Below are 19437 nucleotides of genomic sequence, written 5' to 3' on the forward strand. Positions count from 1 at the left end.
GGTAAGAACATACCTCTTATCTCTCCTTTTGCACAATTACAATTTATTGTGCTTTTCCTTTCTTCTGATAACACTTTTAAACACATATTCTTATACCTATAATATAATATTTATTTCATTATAATTACTGTATTTGAATTTGTCACATGTCAGCCTTCCCTTCTAAACTATGTTCCTGGAGGGCAGAGAGCCAGGTGTTACCCATTCTCATCATAATGCAGTTCTTCATCCCTGCCAAAGCCTTGCATCAGAAGGTACTCATTAAGTGTGTTGAATTGAGGTTTATCCACATGAATCTGCTTTTACATAATCCTACGTGGTACGATCAATGGTAATTCAGCCACTGAGACAATAATATCTACCCTTCCTGTCTCAAAAAGAAACCTCTCCTCCAGAGGGGTCTAGGATGCTAATTATTTAAGCCTAGCCATGCTCCCTTTCTCTACTAGACTTTCCTCATATCTCTGCCTATTATTTTCGAAGGTCATTTCCTAGCAGTGAGTTTGCTGGGTCAGAGACAAGACTTTCCATTCTCACTAGTGCTGTGTTTTATCCACTTGGTCAGTTGGCTTGATAAAACATGGCCCCTTTTTGTTTTAAGTTGCATTTCTTTGATTTTCAATTCTACATCTTGCCTCCCTTCTCTCCCTTCCTCACCTACACACCTTTGTCCCTGGAGTCAACAATTTTCTGCTTTTAATGTTTTCTCATATTAACCCTATGAAATGACGAGGTAATCATCTGTACTCATCCAGTGGTATTCTTGTTTACTTGGGGAAGAGACTAGAGTCAGATCAAGGAGGGCCTGCCTCCAACTTCATGGGTCATTTGCCCAAGGGCAGGGATAATTGAAGGAAATTCATTACACCACCCTGACCTAGTTAACTCCAACTCACTCTTCAGATCTCCCTTCAAAAGTCATTTTCTCAGGAGAGCCTTTGTTAACCCCTAGATGAGCTCAGGTTGCCCTGTTTTTAGCTCTAATAACTATTAAAGAATTGTGTACTTATTTTCTTAATATCTGTAATGTACATGAAGACAAGGGACTGTTCATTTTTTTACTCATCATCTCTCTTTTATTATTATTATTATTATTATTTATGCCTACACCACCTGGTCTTCCTAGGTGGTCTCCCATCCAAGTACTAACCAAGCCCAACCCTGCTTAGCTTCCAAGATCAGAAATCGGGCTTGTTCAGGGTGGCATGGTCGTAGACCGTGGACCATGGCTCCACTGGGGCATGAACCCAGGACCTTCTGTGTGTAAAGCAGACGTGCTAACCGCTACACTATGGAACCACATCCTCATCATCTCTTATCACGGTATGTAGTACCTAGTAGGGGCTCAGCAATGTTTTGTGAAGTGAATCATTTAAAGAAAACCATCAGTTGGTAATTCTAAATGAAATCCTCCTAGCACAGTGATTCTCAGTCATAGCTACACATTAGAATTACCTGTGAAGTTTTTTAACAATTCCAATGTTCATTCCTACCATAGACCTTTTTTTTAAGTACTTCATTCTTTAGAGCAGTTTTTGGTTCACAGCAAAAATAAGAGGAAGGTACAGAGAATTCTCATATACCATTTCACTTATATATAAGCATATGTAACATACCTAAGCATCATAATCAAGCACATTATTGCTATTATTATTTTGAACAAACTGTTATCTGTTAGATCAATTAAGAAAAATAAAAATTTTTATTTAGCCTTAACTTAATCCTTCTTTGATACTCTTCCTTTCCTAATGTAGTTCCAAGTTTCTGACCTATATTATTTTCATTCTCTAAAGAACTTTTTTAAAACATTTCTTGCAAGGCAAGTTTAGTAGCAGCAAATTCCCTCAATTTTCATCTAAGAAAGACTTAATTTGTCCTTCACTTTTGAAGGATAATTTCACAGAGTGACTTTTCTCTCGACACTTTAAATATTTCACTTCACTCTCTTCTTGCTTGTATGATTTCTGAAGAAAAGCTGGATACAATTCTTATTTTGCTCCTCTAAGGGTGAAATGGTTTTTTCCTCTAGTGTCTTTCAGGATTTTTTCTTTAGCTTTGATTTTCTATAATTTGAAAATGATATGCCTAGGGGTAGTTTGTTGGTTGGTTGGTTGGTTGGTATTTGTCTTGCTTGGTGTTCTCTGAGTTTCCTGGATCTGTGGTTTGGGGTCTGACATTAATTTGGGGAAATCTGCAGTCATTATTATTTTAAATATTTCTTCTGTTTCTTTTTCTCTTTCTTCTGCTTCTGGTAGTCCCATTACAAGTATGCCACACTTTTTGTAGTTGCCCTACGGCCCTTGGATATTCTTTTCTTTTTCTTTTTTCAGTCTTTATTCTCTTTGCTTTTCAGTTTGAGGGGTTTCTATTGAGATATCCTCAGGCTCAGAGATTCTTTACTCAGCCATGTTTAGTCTATTAGTAATCCCATCAAAGGCATTCTTTATATCTATAATCATGGGTTTTTGTGGGGTTTTTTTTTTCGCTCTAGCATTTCTTTTTCTGTTCTTTCTTAGTATTTCCATCTCTGCTTACATTGCCCATCTGTTCTTGCATGCTATCTATTTTATCCATTAGAGACTTGAGCACATTAATTATAGTCGTTTTAAATTCCTGGCTGATAAATTCCTGCTATGTCTATTTCTGATGCTTGCTTTGTCTCTTCAAATTTTTGCCTTTTGGTATACCTTGTAATTATTTCTTGGTAGCTGGACATGATGTATCAGTTAAAAAAGAACTACTGTAAATTGGCCTTTAGAAATACAGTGGTGAAGTGTGTTGGGGAAGGGAAGCATTCTGTAGCCCCATGATTATGTCTTAGTCTTTCAGTGAGCATGTGCTTCTGGACTGTGAACTTCAGAAGTGTTTTTAATTGTTCTTCTCCCCTCAGGTGAGAGAGGATAGCTAGAATGGTTTGGAGTTGGGTATTTTTGTTCTCCCATATGGATAGCTGGAGTTGACTGGAGCTGGGTATTTCCCTCCCCCAGGCCAGTTAGGCTCTGATAATATCCCAGCAGGTTAGGCTCTGCTTAACTAGTTTCTCCTGAGGGTAGGTGTTAAGAACAGAGTGCTCTGGAATATTTTTAAAAGGCTCCTTTTTAAAATGGCTCCCTCTGCCAGAAGCATGAGAGCTATTTTCTCTGATATTTACTGTGGGAATCTGGTCAAGCTCCTGGAGGTAAATCTCACAATATTTTGCTCCACTCCCCCATGACTGGGTCCCCCTGGAGTTTTTAACTCTCACAATTCTCAACATTAAGCCGCCAGCAATTCATCAATTACTGTCCAGGGTTTCCTACTTAGCACTGGTTCCTGCAGTGAGTGTCTGCTCTATTAAGTTGTTGTTCTCTCTGTATTCTCAAGTCATTCTCTTCAATCGTGGGGGCAGCTGTTTGCCCTGTGTCCTCACCTCTCTTACAGATCCTAAAAAAGTTGATTTTTCAGTCCATTCAGCTTTTTCACTGGTTGGGACGGAGTGGTGGCTTCTAACCTCCTTATATGCAGAACCAGAAACCAGAAGTCCCATAGATTTTTAAAATCAGAATCTCAGGGTGATTATTAACATGTAGCTAAGGCTAAGAAACTGATGACCAGTGCCAATAACCTCTCCAACAGGGAAGATCACTGGCCAACAGACGGCGCCCAAACAACACCAATGGCTCCAGGAACACATGGCTACCTGAGGATTCCTCCTGCTTGGTAAGTTCATCTCTGCAGTGAAAAAGTTTAGATGCGAGGTCTGTTTACCATGTTTTTCTTGTGTAGGACACACATGCGTGCACACATTAGCTCCTTGAATGGCAAATGCATTAACGATCATGATGGTTATATGAATAGTGATTTAAAAATAATAAAGAATAGCCCTCACTCTCTTAGTGAGATTTGTCTCAGTCTAAGATATCTAATTAGAGCATTTCTGCTTGCCTTTTCTTTTAAAGCTTGCTGTCGGCAGCTAGATTGAAGATGGATCTTGGGCTGAAACTGCTTTGTAATATAAAAAAGTGGAAGTGAACCGTGGGGGCAGGGTGTCCCTTGTGACTGCTGCCCTGCCTTGATGAGGCAATATGAACTTTTAATCCTCTACTGCACAACATTTAATGGGCTCTGCGGAGGAGGAACAAACTTTCCTCTACCCTCAAGGTTCTTCTGGCTGGTCTAATAATCAAATAGACACAGACAGATTAGCAAGGGAAAATCACCAAATTTAATACATGAACCCACATACGCAAGAGAGTCAGAGACCCCATATAAGGAACATGGGTATATAAGACATCTTGAGCTAGGAATGAGGTAAGGTGCCTTGGGAGCTTCAAAGAGTCTTGTAGGATGATAAGAAGAGCAGATGCTTCGTAAATAGAAGTTCATCCTGCCTTATAGATAGGCCAAAAGAGATTAGTCTCTGATAATTGCTTATTATGGGCAAGGTGCCTAATTCAAGATCTTCTAGGTTCTTAAGGGAAGGGCAGAAATTTTCCTTGAGTCCAAGACTAAAGTTGTCTTTAGCTCAGAACAATCTGCATACCACAGAGGAACATCTTGAAGTGACTCCTTCTCAACCCCCATTGGTTTGTGGGCTTCGCTGTTTTGTTTTAACACATGGTTGGTGGGAAATTCTTGGTTAGGAGGGATGGCAATGGACAGGCACTAGCTTCAGATCTCTTAGGAGGTGTCTGGGAGACAGCATCTATCTTTCCTTTTGGCTACCCCCAAGTCAAAGTGCAACTTTCAGTCTTAGCTGCTTGGTTTCAAAGTTTAAGGCAAATCGCTGTTCAGTTTGTCACCTTTAAGTGACAGCTCTACTCCCAAAGGTTTGTGTCCCTAATACCAATTCTCCTTTTGCTGGCAGAAATATTATGCTAGAATACTCAACTTTTTCCAAATGCTCAACATTCTTAGCTTCGGCGCCTTTTGTGGGCGAGGCTTTATGTTAATAATTTCAGTTTGTCTACACATTAACTCTCTCTCATAACTCTCTCAATTGTGAATACCACCCCGAAAAATAGCTATTACTATGCCATTTTACAGATGAGGAGGCTTGAGCTCAAAGAAGTTAAGTCATTCGCTTGAGGGCACACCCATCTTTTGGGTATGAGACCATGGATATAGACAAGTTAGACAGACCTAGGATCAGATCACAGCTACACCACTGACAGGCTGTACACACTTGACAAGCCTGTCTTCTCCCTGAGGCTCCATTTCCTCATCTGTGGGATGGATTGTTTTGGAAATCAAACAATGTTCAGGAAAGGAGCTACTAAGATACCCAAATATGGTAGGCACTTCATAAATGTGTCTGTGTGTTCAACTTTTTTTTTTCTCCCTTATTCTTTCTAGTTGGAGTAAGGTGGGTGATCATATGTTAGCTCTAAAATGGAATATAGTCTACTGTTCAATCTTTCAGAATATTTCCAGCTCTGGGCACTCTCTGCTTGTGGCTCCACCCCTTTCCTGGTTGGACAGTGAAGCCCTTGCTTATGCATACCTTCACCTAAATGTAAAAGGGAGTATTAGGAGAATTCCCAGATGATAAATGTGCTGAGACACTGAAATACTTCTACTGAGGGAGGAAACTTCTTCCTAAGTTTCCAGGAAGTGCATGGTTTTGTCTCCTGCAGGGTTTGAATGCCCAAAAGGCAGGAAGTGGACTGGGACAGCACAAAACTTCTCATTCTTTTTAATGTGCATAAACCATGCAGTTTGATTGTTGCTGTTGTCCATTCAAAGCATACATGACCTAACTTTAACAGACAAAATTTTATAGCATTATTTTTTCTCCTCGAACTCAAAATTTTCCACAAAATATATCTTTATATTGCAAAAGTTTTTTTAAAAAATTGCTTACCCTATCATCCTTATATGGAACTAAAATATTGGAAATTGTATTTTAACTTTTTAATTTCATGCAACCAAGAAGCTCTTAATGTTTTTAAAAATTCTAGATTGAGTTGTCATTGCAATTATTATTAGTATAAAATTAACTAAAACATCATAATTATATATTTTTGTATTAAAATTTTAAATTATCTATATTATATTTAAATTATATTAAATTATATATGTATTTCTTAATGTAATGGCTGGGGTTTTATTTTTCAGTTCATATATCTGTGATAAATATTACTGATTATTAGAATGAGACAGTATTCAGCATAAATTCTATTCTTGTTCTGTTTCCATTTCTGTACATGTAAATAATTAGAAAACATGCTTACATATATCAGTGAGTGGACATGGAAGGAATTCTGTAATGCAATGTCATTCAACTCTTTAAATGGTCTTGAGTTATATGTCAAAAAATTCTATAATCTAATGCTATGCTGTGCTCTTCACACTTATATGTCTAATCAATGAAAAACACAAAGCCTTGCCTTCAATGTATGGTGTCATGATTAATATTAATAATTAATATTTCAGAGTACCTTTTAGTGCTTCAGAGGCAAAGAAGCATAGTAAAAAGTGAAATGGGTGAGTGAGTTACCTTTCTTTTGTAAAGCAAGACAACTAGGATTATAAAAGGGAGATGAAAGGAAAAGCTTCATGATACCTGGGCTGCAGACACATTATCAGGTGGATACAGGGGCTTTGTTTCCTGTAATGGCAAGCTGGGTTAATCACATGGTCTTGTAATATGTTAAGCAAAAGTGGACAGAATTACAAGGATAAATAGACAAACCTATAGTACAATGGAGTATTTTAATATACTCATCTCAGTAATTAATAAGACAAGCAGACAAAACAATCAATAAGGGAGACAGATTTGAACAGCATGAGTAACACGTTTGACATAATGCACATATATAGACCTGCAACAATCATCTGCAGCTTATACATTCTTCATATCACACATGGAATATTTATAAAAATTCACTGTACACTAGACAATAAATCAAATCTCAACCATTTCAAAGGATAGGCTATAATGTAATTAAGATAGAAATCAATAATAAAAACATAATGGAAAATCCATTCCTCCCAGTGACATATTGAGAGAAGATTAGCTGGTGACTCCAGAGATGTCAAAGCAATATCTTCTTCTCATTGGGTCATAGGGATGCCCTGGGTATCTGTCCACTTAGAAGAGTCCCAGAATTCTTAAGTAATCATCAGTCCAAATCAGTAAGAAAAGGAAAACCCAGTAGAGAAATGGACAAAGTCTTGAGGAAGCACTTCTCAAAAGAAGTCCAAAAGGTCAATAAGCACATCAAAAGGTGTTCAACATCAGGAAAATGCAAAGTAAAACTAAAATGAAATACCATAAAACACTGGTCAGACTGGCAATGTCTGTCAACACCAATGGGATTAATCTCATACACTGCTGGTGGGAAGGAGAATTGGCACAACCACTTCAAAAACCAATTAGCATTCTCTAGTAAATTTGAATATACCCATAAGCAATGACTCAGCTATTGTACTCCCAGAGCTCTCATGCACATGTGCCCCTGGAGACACATTCAAGGATATTTTCTACAACACTGTTCACAATCTCCCCATACTAGAAACAACCCAACTGTCCATCACTAGTAGAATGGGTAAATAAACCGTAGTTCAACATATGATAAAATGCTATGCTACATTCAAATCTGATAATGCATCTTGCAAACAGAAAATTAAAATGAATTCAGTTTGCTTTTCTGTAGACTCTTTATTAAACCTAGTATACATACAGAAAAGTATACAAATTATCATCGAACAGCTCCATGGGTTTTCACAAAGTGAACATATCCATGTAACCAGCACCTGTGAATCTATTTTATTTTTGAAAAAGAAATATATTACCCCACCAGATGAAGAGTTTCTTTAGGGCAGGAATAACCATGTCTTTTATTGTTTGTGTCATTTACACAATGCTTGGCCAAAGAGTAAGCTCTGTAGAGTTTGTTGAATGATATACAGAGCTCTTTTGATTGGTGCCATCAAATCAAAAAGAAGATGACCTTGAGTACAGCAGACTTTAGAATGTCTGCATTTTATTTTCCTTATCTATTTAATAATAATCTCTTACATTTTCATTATCTTTTGACTTTAGTAATGCCTTTCACACTCTCTATCTTATACTCACAACAATCCTAGAAGTAGACCAAGCAGTTATTACTCATCCCTCTGTCACAGTTGTGGAAACTGGGTATCAAAAAAGCTATAAGTCCTGGCCAGTTAGCTGGATACTGGATGGGCCAAGATGAGGATGCCTGGGTCTCCTTTGCCTTGATGCAGTATTCTTTTTCCTATACAACATTGAGCTGGTCATCTGGACTTCTCAACCTCCAAAAAGGGCTTCTTACAGTTTTAACTTCCCAAGCCCATGATGCTTTGGGGGTCACAGACTCAAAAAAGGAGTTTAAAATGACCAGCAGGAGGCAAATACAGCAGGGACATACAGCAGGGACTGTACCAAGCAGTCTTTGATTAAACTGTACACTCATGGGCTTGGGAAAACTCTCCTTTTAGCGTCAATGTATCATATTTTTCTGAACAGAATTTTTTGACATTTTTTGAGTAAAAATTTATGAATACGATGCAGTTTATTATATGTTAATTATACCTCGATAAAGTTGATTTCTTTTTAAGTGACAGCTGTCACTCGTAGTCCCCAGAGTGGTTAATGTTAATACAGGCTGGAGCCTTCTCACTGGTTCAGCAATGGCCACATGATGACAGACTCAAATTCCAGGGCAAAATCTATGACATGAGAATTTTAAATTACTCCTTTGGGACACAAAGAAATACTTCAACAAATGAAAGTTTGCCACATGTATGAAAAGGATCTATCAATATGTCAAGGATGTCAATTTCCTTAGGTTAAAATGTTTTACTTTTTATCTGTATGTGTGTATCTAGACAATGGTTTTCATTTTTTAACAATAACACAACAAGCAATAATATTCAGAAGAATTCTGATAAAAATAATTAGGAGCCAACAGCCCTATCAGATATTAAAACATAAAACTATAATAATAAAAAATGTGATACTGAAATTAGTGGAAAATAATAAGAGATTCAGAAATAGATCTAAATACAAACAAAAATGTAACAAAGGTGGTAGTTCTAAGCAGTGGGGAAAAGATGGATCATTTTATAAATGCTATCGCAACATCTGGGTAACCATCAAGGAAAAGTAAACACCCATGTCTTACAACTTACATAACAACAAATGACAAATGAATCAAAATTTATATGTAAAAAATGCAAGAAACCATAAAAGTACTAGAATAAATAAGGAAGAAGGAATCCCTTTCTATGACAAAAACTTCAGAAGCTGTGGGAAAGGATATATATGTGTATGCACATACATATATATGTGTACATATACATGTATATGATAAATTGGACTACATACACAAAACACCATGAGAAAAATCAAAAGAAAAATGCCAGAAATACTCGAAGTACATCCCAAAGGGACATACAAATCTCTAATAAGATAAATAACTCAATAGAAAAATGAGGAAAGAATTTGAACAGATGGTTCACAGAAAAGAAATAAAAATGCATCTTAAACATATGAATACATGCTCAACTTCACTCTTATTAAGGAAAAACAAATTAAAACCCTACTGAGATATCATTTTTAATCTAGTAGGCTGTCAAAAAGCAAAAAGATTGATAACACACTAGGATGGCAAAGATTCAAGAAAACAAAACATCCAACAGTCCTTGTGGAAATGAAAATTGCTGTACTTATGGTGCATAATTTGGCAGTCTCTATCAAAACCACATATATACATCCCTTTTGGCCTAGGGTTTTCCTCTTAATTAATTTCACAGATATTCTCACACATGGGAATTACCAGGTTATGCAATTTTGGGGGTAATATCAAAAGATTAGAAACCATCTGAACATCTATCAGTACATGACTAGTTAAACTATGATACATGCATGCAGTGGAAAATTATGTAATTGATACAAATAATTTCATGTACTAATATGAAAACATCTTCAGGATAAATTAAGTGGAAAAAGTATAAAACTATGTATTCTACCATTAGTGTGCAAAGGATAGGAAAAGGAATATATGCTTGTTGAGATACACATACACATATGAATCTAAAATCTCTGACATAGTTACAAGGATCTGACAATAGTTGCCTTTGGAGAGAAGGACCGACTGGGGGATGAAAAGGAGAGTTTTCATTGTATATAACCTTTTATTGCTTTTGAATTCTGGAATATGATATTGTATTACCTATTAATAAACATTTAAATATGTAAAAATAAACAAAAATAAAAGAGAACACAGGAAGGAAGTGGACAGAATTGACTCTAACAAAAGGCCCAACCAGTAGCCCCCATACTAGGCAAAGCCTGCCGTGGGGCTGAAGATAGTGAGGCTTGGTGGCAGGTCAGAGAGGGCCCTCCTGCCAGGCTCAGGTTGGAGAGGGTTCTCCCAGTGAGTGCTTGAATGTTCCTGATCTGCCACCAGACCCCTAGGCTGGGGAAGCCACCATTCACTGACTCTGCTGCCCACAGAGCTAGAAGCTGTGTGCCTGGTCATTCCTCCCCCCACAGCACCTGCCACATGCCCCAAGAAGACACCTGACAGCTGAGATGGGTCCCTCCCCCTCCTGCTGCAGGCTTCTCCTGTATAATAAACACCTCTGAGGAGGGCTCCACATGGAAGGACTGCCCTCCTCACTACCTCCTCAATAGCTCCCTCCCTGCCTCATGAGATGGCCCATTTCTTTTTTTGTGGTGAGAGTATTGAAGATCTCTCTTAGCTTTCTCCCAGATGTACCCTGCAATGGTCTCCAAGAGACTGTGACACTTTGGGGGGGCTCTGGCCCACCAAATTTCAGAACTGACACCCAATGGCCCAGTCTCAGTGGCTCTCTCATTTAGATTAGATGCAGAACTGCCTCGGTCTACTCCATACAAGAGACATGGCAAAACCTGCCAGCCTCCCAAGATAGCTCTGGCCTGACTCACTAGTGCAGGACAGCTGCTGGAAAGCGTGTTGTCTAACATCACAAACGCTGCCATCTCTACTAGTAGAAGTGATGGAGTTCATGGTAGTTGCTGCTAACATATCTCTGTCCTCAGATTTCACTCACCTCACTGGGCCCTAAATTTATTTATTTTTTTTCTGTCGAATTTCAGACACACAAAATTAGATTAGTAATAATACTTAATTTGTATTGCACCAATACCATCAGTCCATTCATGCACCTTTTTTATTGTATTTATTCATTCTTCCATGTAGTATCTAGAACTTCACTAGTAACTTATAGCTACCTGTATGCTCTTCTCATTTGCCCCCTCCTCCTCCAACCCCAGGAAACCATTATCCTCAACTGTAGGTTTATTATCCCTTTGAATTTTAATAGTCTATCACATAAATATGTATGCCTATACAATATATTTTTAGAGAGTAAATTAATATTTATATAGTTGTTAACCACAGTGAAAATTAAACAGGTGGGAATTTATCTGTGGTACACCTTGAATGCGAAAGAACTAAATTACCATGAATGCAAGGTCTTTTTCTTGTTTCAACCCCAAAATAAAATTTGTTACGAGCACTAATTTTAATCAAGATTATGAGAGGGCTAATCTGTCTTTGGTACCTTAATGCACCTCTCTGTGCTCCTTCTCTTTTCCATCCCCATAACCTTTCAAGAAATTTGAAATCCTTTTCATTTTGCTTCCCATCAAACACATCCTTAAAAAGGAAATATAATATCAATCATTTACTCCTTATTGTAAATTTAATTTGTAGGCTACCTCTCTCAAGGTGATTTGCATTTTAAATATCTCTATTTGAGAAATGAAAAAGATTAGTGTTCTGTTAAAAAAATTTCATTCCAATAAGAAGATAAGGGAGGTATTTTAAGAAAATTGAAATTTCCCTTCCACAGAAATTTGTCTCATAAAAAATACAACATAGGGAAACTAGTAGAACCTTATCTACTAGGAATTTTGCTTCAATAAGATGTTAGGCCTGTTTTGGCCACATTACAATTCTACCTTTAAAAAAAAGAAAAGTTTTTTTCCTAAACCTCAGCTACGCAAAATTGAGGTAATTCTCCCCTCAATTCATGCCATACTTCACATTGTTCTTGCAAAACCCCTCTTTTGTTCTATTTTTTTCACTACTGTCTTCAGCTCCTCTTTAATTCTCTTTCCCCCATATACAACCACTTTTAATAAGTCTTTTGAGATGACTTTTTTCCCTGTTTTATTGAGATATAATTGACATATAACATTGTGTAAGTTTAAGGTATACAATATGTTGATTCGATAACTTCCATATTGCAAAATGATTACCAGAGTAGCATTAGTCAACACCTCAATTAGTCTAATTACTGTTTCTTCTTTTTGATAAGAACATTTAAGATTTACTCTCCTAGCAACTTTCAAGCATATAATGCAATATTGTTAACTACAATCACCATTCTGTATATTAGATCCCCAGAACTTGTTTATCTTATAACTGAAAGTTTGTGTCTTTGACCAACATCTCCCAATTTCCTCCATTCCCCAGCCCCTGGCAACCACCATTGTGCTCTGTTTCTATGAGTTTGGTATTTGGTGATTCCATATATAAATAATATCATACAGTATTTGTCTTTATCTGACTTACTGTACCACTTGATCATGGTGTGTGATTCTTTTAAGATGCTGTTGAATTTGATTTGCTAGTATTTTATTAAGAATTTTTGTGCCATATTCATGAGGGATATTGGCCTGGAGTTTTCTTTTCTTATAGTATCTATCTGGCTTACATATCAGGGTAATGCTGCTCCGGTAAAAAGAGTTTGAGAGTGTTCTCTCTTGTATTTTTGGAAGAGTTTGAGAAGAATTTACATTAATTCTTCTTTAACTGTTTGGTGGAATTTACCACAAAAACCATCTGGTCCTGGCCTTTTCTTGTTGGAAGGTTCTTGGTTACTGATTCAATGCTTCCTAGAAATTTATTTATTTCTTCTGGGTATCCAATATATTGGTGTATAATTATTAATAGTATTCTCTTATGACCCTTTATACTTCTGTGGTACCAGTTGTAATGCCTTCTTTTTTATTTCTGATTTTATTTATTTGAGTCTTCTCTTTTTTTTCATAGTCTAGTTAAAGGTTTGCAATTTTGTCAATTTTGCTCATGTTTTCAAAAAACCAACTCAGTCTTGTTGATCTTGTTTCCTTTATTTTTCATGTTTCTTGATGTTTTATGTTGCTTTGAAGCAGCAGTCACCTCTTCCAGTTTTTGCTAACTGACTTTGGGAGAAAACTACCTGAAGATTCTGAGGCTTTCTCAGAACTTCTGTGGGGACATCGGCTCCATTCTTCTTGCTCCCTCTTGTGGCAGAATTCTTAAGCTTGTATGCCTTCTCTCCATCCTGAAACGCACCAGGCTGAATGCTGACAGCCTCCCTTTTGTTTTCCCAAAGGTGGTGCTAAAGCTCAAGTTTGTGGTCTCTCCCTGGTCTGCAGATTAGGACTCTCTTTCTGCACATGCTTGCTAGCCGTATGCCAAAGCTTGCTGTCAGTATCAGGAGCACACAGGGAACTGGCCATAGTAGAGGTGGGAGTGAGAAGCACAGAGCACTGTGGGTGCCTGTGGACCAGTTGAGAGATCCATGACTAATGTGTCCCCAGTGGCTTGCATGCAGGTTCCTTGATGGAGTCCACAGAGCAGTTAGTAGGATCTGCATCCCTTTAATGACCTCTGAGAGTTTTATTTGCTGCTCTCCCAGCCTCTTCTTGCCCCATAGTCATGCAGCTCATGATTCAGTACTCTGGATGCAGTGAAAGAGAAATGAGCCTCTTTTGGGAGCACCTCACACAATAAGAGAAGCCAGGTACTCACATGCTTTCATTTTCTTTTCCCTATGGGAGAATATCTCTCTTGGCCCTAAACTATGCCACCTTGAAATAGGGTGATTCAGGTAAAGTCATATTGTCCCTGTTGTTTTCTCCAGTACACCAAAAGTTGTATTTTTTGCTCCAGCAGTGTACTGGAACTTCTCCACTGGAAATCTGAACTTCCATAAAGGCTTTCTCATTTGTGGATGGATATCTAAGATAGTGTTTTCCAGTGGCTCCCAAACCATGGCCCATAGAGACTATGACCAGTTCACAGCCACTGTAGGGTCCACAGCTAGAACCAAGGTCTGTGCGCTTATTACTCAATACACTGGTGGATGAGACTCCTCCCAGGTCCCTTGGTGTATGGTGCTCGATCCCACAACTCCCACACAAAGGAACTTTTGTCCATGGATGCCAAATTGTTGTTGGAGGAAAGACACAAATGAGGGACATCTTATTCAGCCACGATGCTTACAATTAAGTGTATAGTTGTTTACCTCTGTTCAGGCCATGAGCAGAAGGTGACAATGGTGAGGAATATATTGTTGTTTTGAAGAACCACCAGAAATTATCTGAGTTTTTTTTTTAATTCCTCTTTTACAAAGGCCACTGAATTGATAGGTAGAAAAAGGAGAACTGTACTGGGGTTTTTGGTATCAATTATCAAGGGAAAATTATGCTTCTGCTACACATCTGGTACAGGAAGGACCATATCTGGGACCTAGGGGAATCACTGTGGTGCCATTTGGAATAGGGAAAAATAGTAATTGCATGCCCAATTAAAGATTAAAGTAGCTGAAGAAAGCCATGGAATAACAAAGACTCAGAACATTCAGGTATAAAGGTATTTTTCACCAAGTAAATAACCCCAACTGATTAAGGTACTGACTGAAGGCCAGAATAGCCTAGAATGGGTAGTGGAATAAAATATAAATGATAAAATGATATTTTATCAGTGATAAAATATTAATGATAGCCTGGCGACCAGTTATAAAAATGAGAACTGAAAAATCTATACATATTTTTATGTACATATTAATCGTTGATATCTTTTTTCCCTTCTCTTCCCCTTGTATTTTGTATGAAGAATGTCGTTGGTGTTTAATTTCACAATGAATTGACTAGACTATGAGAAGCCACATCCAAATTAGATGGGGAGAACTGAGATTCACCTGTGAGCTTGGACCTAAGAAGAATATGATGACTGATGGGATTTGTAACTCCTGTCAGAGAGAAGGAGAAAGCATTTGTAGGAGAAAGGTGTTTCAAGTTGAAGTTGTTAAATATAGGTGGAAGGGTGAGAATGAATGTTGAACAGTAAAGGAGGTGGATTGTAGCAGTCTTGGGTCTGTTTCCATCAGATCCATTTCATCCATACCCTCTTCTCCTGCACTGCTCTGCATTTCAAGGCTGATCCCTGAAGACTCCATTTCCCAGGCCCCTGAGTGGGTTTGGCCAATAGAAGGTCCTGGAAGGAGATTATAAAGTGAGAGGAGGGAAGAATCCAGAGTATTTTCTCCAGCAGTCTTCACTTCAGGTGCCATCTCCAGAAGTAGCTGTATTTCCTTCATGGTTCTAACTTCCACAGGAAAGGTCTGCACTGATTCCGGCTTCTACCAGGTGATCCTAGCCCTGGGTTCCTGTTGCACTGCCTTTTCCCTCTCTCCTTACACCTAACAGTGGTAATGCCTTCCTGCTGTTCTAAACTTTGGGTCATTTAATTTCCTCTGTTTTCATTTTCAGCTTTCCTATGATCTTTGTAACCAGTTTTCTGCATTAAATTCCTTCTGTTCTAAGTTCTCATGTGGTTTCTATTTCTTAATTAGACCTTGACAGGTTAACTGCCCAAGAGGGAAGCGATTAAAGGATGATAATAATAATCACAATCATTTATATTTATTAAGAACTTACTAAGATTCAGGCCCTGTGCTAGAGATTTTATATGTATTAACTCTTTTAATCCTCTCAGTAATTCTAAATGGCAAGTTCTCCATTTATTCTCATTTTATAGAGAGATGGCACAACTTGCCTGAGGTTACACAGTCAATGCCCAAGTGAAAAGTGAACGTAAGTTTGCATAACACCAAATTCATACTCATCATGATCATTCATCATGACGAGTATTACATAATCATCAAAATAATATTTTCGAGAAATAAATATATAAATAATATTAAGTTTTTTAAAAAAAGAGAAAACTCAGTGTGTAGGATCCTAAGAAGTTCTTTTTTTATTGAATATGTATCTATTTATCTCATAAATGATACTGGATATGTCAAAACAGGCTATAGGAGGTGGAATTACAGGTCATTTTTATTTTCTTTTATATACACTTATTTTTTCCCATTTTTTAAAAAATGAATTCATTTTTATGAATTTTTTCCAATTTTTAAAAATGGAAGTGTGATCACGTATCAGTGAAGATTAGGTGTGACACCTCCAAGACTTCATCAGAGACCTAAGCTCTTGCTCTCTTGTGACTCCCATCAGCCTGGTGTGCTACCTCGGGGCCTTCCCATTCCCATACCAGCAGCAGGAAAGAGGGAGGGAGCTCCCTTTACTTTGAAGTAGATTTTCTGGAAATTCCATACGCTTCTGTGTCCATAGCTTTGACCTTCTGGTTTGTCACAGGGTCACCCCAGGCTACAAGAGAGGCAGTAAATGTAGCCATTCAACTGAGTGCCAACATGGGTCTGTTAGTAAAGAATGGATATGCAAGCAATTGACATTCTCTTCCACAGACCATTATAATCAGTATAAAATAAAAACAAATTATGTCGCTTTAATTTCTCAATTCTACCACATAGCATCTAACTAACTGAGTTCCATTCATATCCAAATAAAGATATTTGACCTTTTGGCCTTCACTGAATGTAGTATGTGGGGGAGTGATTTTTAAAATAAACTCTAATTTCGGAATAATTTTAGACTTCCAGAAAAGTTGCAAATGTAGTACAGAGAGCTCTTCGTTTATCAAGTTTGTTTCCCCAAATATCATCTTCTTAAATTACCATGGTGCATTTGTTAGTAGTAAAAAGGCAACATTGGTACATTATCATTAACTAAACTTCAGATTTTGTAAGATTTTACCAGTTTTTTCATTAATGTCCTTTTTCTGTTCCAAGATCCAATCCAGGATGCACATTACATTTTAGTTTTCGTGACTCCTTAGTCTTCTCTGGTCTGTGACAGTTTCTCAAGCCTTTCCTTGTTTTGTTTTGTTTTGTTTTGTTTTCTAATAACCTTCAATATTTTGAGAAGGATAAGTAAGGTATTTGTAAAATATCCCTCAATCTGCATTTGTCAAATGTTTTCTCTTGGTTAAACTGGGGTTACAGGTTTAGGGGAAGAATAACACAGAAGAGAAGAATGCTTCTCATCACATCCTTTCAGGGGGTACCTGATACCTACATGACATTACTGCTGATGTTAACTTTCATCACTTGCTGAAGGTGGTGTTTGCAGTTTCTATACTGTAGTTATTATTTTTTCCCTCCCTACATGCTATTCTTCGAAAGTGAGTCACTGAGTCCAACCATACTTGGAGTAGGAGGTGGGGTATCTACATATATTATTTGGGAATCTTCTGTAGAGAAGAATTGCCTCTTCTCAGTGGGGGAGAAATTTTTAAGGCTCAAATACATTGCTTTTGCTTCAAGACAAAGTACAGGTGATGAGAACATTGTATAGGCATTGTGGTCAGTGCTGAGGATACTGTGATATATCCCTGGTTTCAAAGAAAATACAATCTTATCGGAGACAAAAAAATTTAAGCAAAGAGTATTGGTCCAAAGTGAAACATGCTTTAAGAGGTATGCACTCAAGGTGCCAAGGAGCCCTGATGGCCCAGGTAAGTAGGGTTTATTCTCTGGGAGAGAGAAATTCAGGAAAGACTTCAGGGAAGAAACGATATATGAAGTTAACTTGTCTGGTTAAGTAATAGCTGGAGACCCCATTAACCGCTGTCCACAAAAAGGACCAAAATCTTGTTTGTAGGCTATGAAACTGTTAGTGTTTGGTTTGCTGAATTTGAACTGGGAACATCCAGTAGACATTTGAATAGTTTGACCTGGGTTCTGGAAAGAGGAAGGAGTTTGAAAGACATTTGGATATCTCACTTGAGAGAGGAAGGGGATCAGGGAGGCCTTGAGAATGGTTAAAGTCTTTTAAGAGAACATGAAAAGCGAAAGAGTGAAAGGGGGTGGCAAAAGGATAAAAGGAAAGGATACAAGTGTCCCTCCAACTTATAAGGTCTCCCCAGACACACACTCTATCAGGAGACCTGGGACAGACAAAAGCACACGTCTCCATTACAGCGTGAGGTAAGACCACATTTACAGGCAGGAAGGAAGTGTGGATGCATGGAAATCATTCTGCCCTCAATCTCAAAGCAAATAAACTAAAGAAGGATTTTTTAATAACTTATTGTCTGTGCTGATGGATGATGCTGAGCAGGATTTCTTTCTATTTCCTGAACCCTTGCGATAAGATCTCCATGCAAGAGTAAAACAAGGAAAGATGTCTTTTTCTTAACTTTAAAATGCTCAGGTATATGTTTTTCTTCTGATTGTGTTGTATCTGTTTAACATAGAAAATAAATAAAATTAAGAAACAAGTAGTAAAAATTACTCATACTCCCACCCCACAAAATAATTAACTACAACTAAAAGTTTTATATATGAATACATATAAATACACACAAATAGCTATCATAATATATTTACACTGTGGAAAATTTAGAAATCATAGTTGTATGTGATAATTAAAGTAATCTATACAGCCTCCTAGAGATTTTTTTATACCTATGTTTGCATATCTTATTTTTTTAACCAAAAAATGGACTCATACTGTGTAAACTGTTCTATAACACTCCTTCAAAAACATGCTATCATTAATCATTATTAACATTATGAACATATTATTTATTGAAATATATACTTTTAAGGAGGTGTCATTATCCCAATTTTACAGAAAAAGAAATTGAGGATGACAGATGCTAAATAAATTGTGATCTGGAGCAATTTTAATAATGTTTTGTAGAATCCAGATCCATGCACTTAATCTATGTCAATGAATGCTCACTTAGAATATTGGTTTAAAATTAATTGTTCAGTTTATTAAAGTTACAAAACCTGGTTCAATTTATAATATTATTCTCTTATTTTTCTTATAAATATAGAAAGTTTTAAAAATCATTAATAAGGAGCCTGTATTAATTTTGGTCCCATTTACAAATTTAATTAAGTGCTTTAATTACTTCAAATTGAATTTTGAAATTTAATATAGTCAGTTTCTTTTTTAAGTATTTCAATATTTGATTTATAGAAAGACTTCTCTAAAGTATTTAAGTAATATTTATAAATTCAATAAGTTAAATATAAATATAATGAGTCTAAAAAGCCTTTAATTGTTCCCATGCTGTTTATAAAATAAGTGATATTTAAACATTCAGTGGCAAGTTTAAACCAATTATTCAATTACACATTATAATTTAGAATCTCTAACCTAGCATGCTAAATTTTATTAAACATTATAAACACCTAAAGTATCAAACAGAAATGAACTCATTAAGGCACAAATATTAATACTGCTTGTTCAATTTACTTCATCTTTATAGTTAATTCTAACAATTCTTTTTT

General features: G+C 36.9%; 1 pseudogene; it reads right to left on the bottom strand.

The window, feature by feature from the left end:
* Positions 1–1101: 1101 nt before the first annotated feature.
* LOC112469718 lies at positions 1102–1217 on the bottom strand (annotated as a pseudogene).
* Positions 1218–19437: the final 18220 nt, after the last annotated feature.

Source organism: Pteropus alecto, unplaced genomic scaffold (genome assembly GCF_000325575.1).
Source record: "Pteropus alecto unplaced genomic scaffold, ASM32557v1 scaffold86, whole genome shotgun sequence".
Classification (NCBI taxonomy): Eukaryota; Metazoa; Chordata; class Mammalia; order Chiroptera; family Pteropodidae; genus Pteropus; species Pteropus alecto.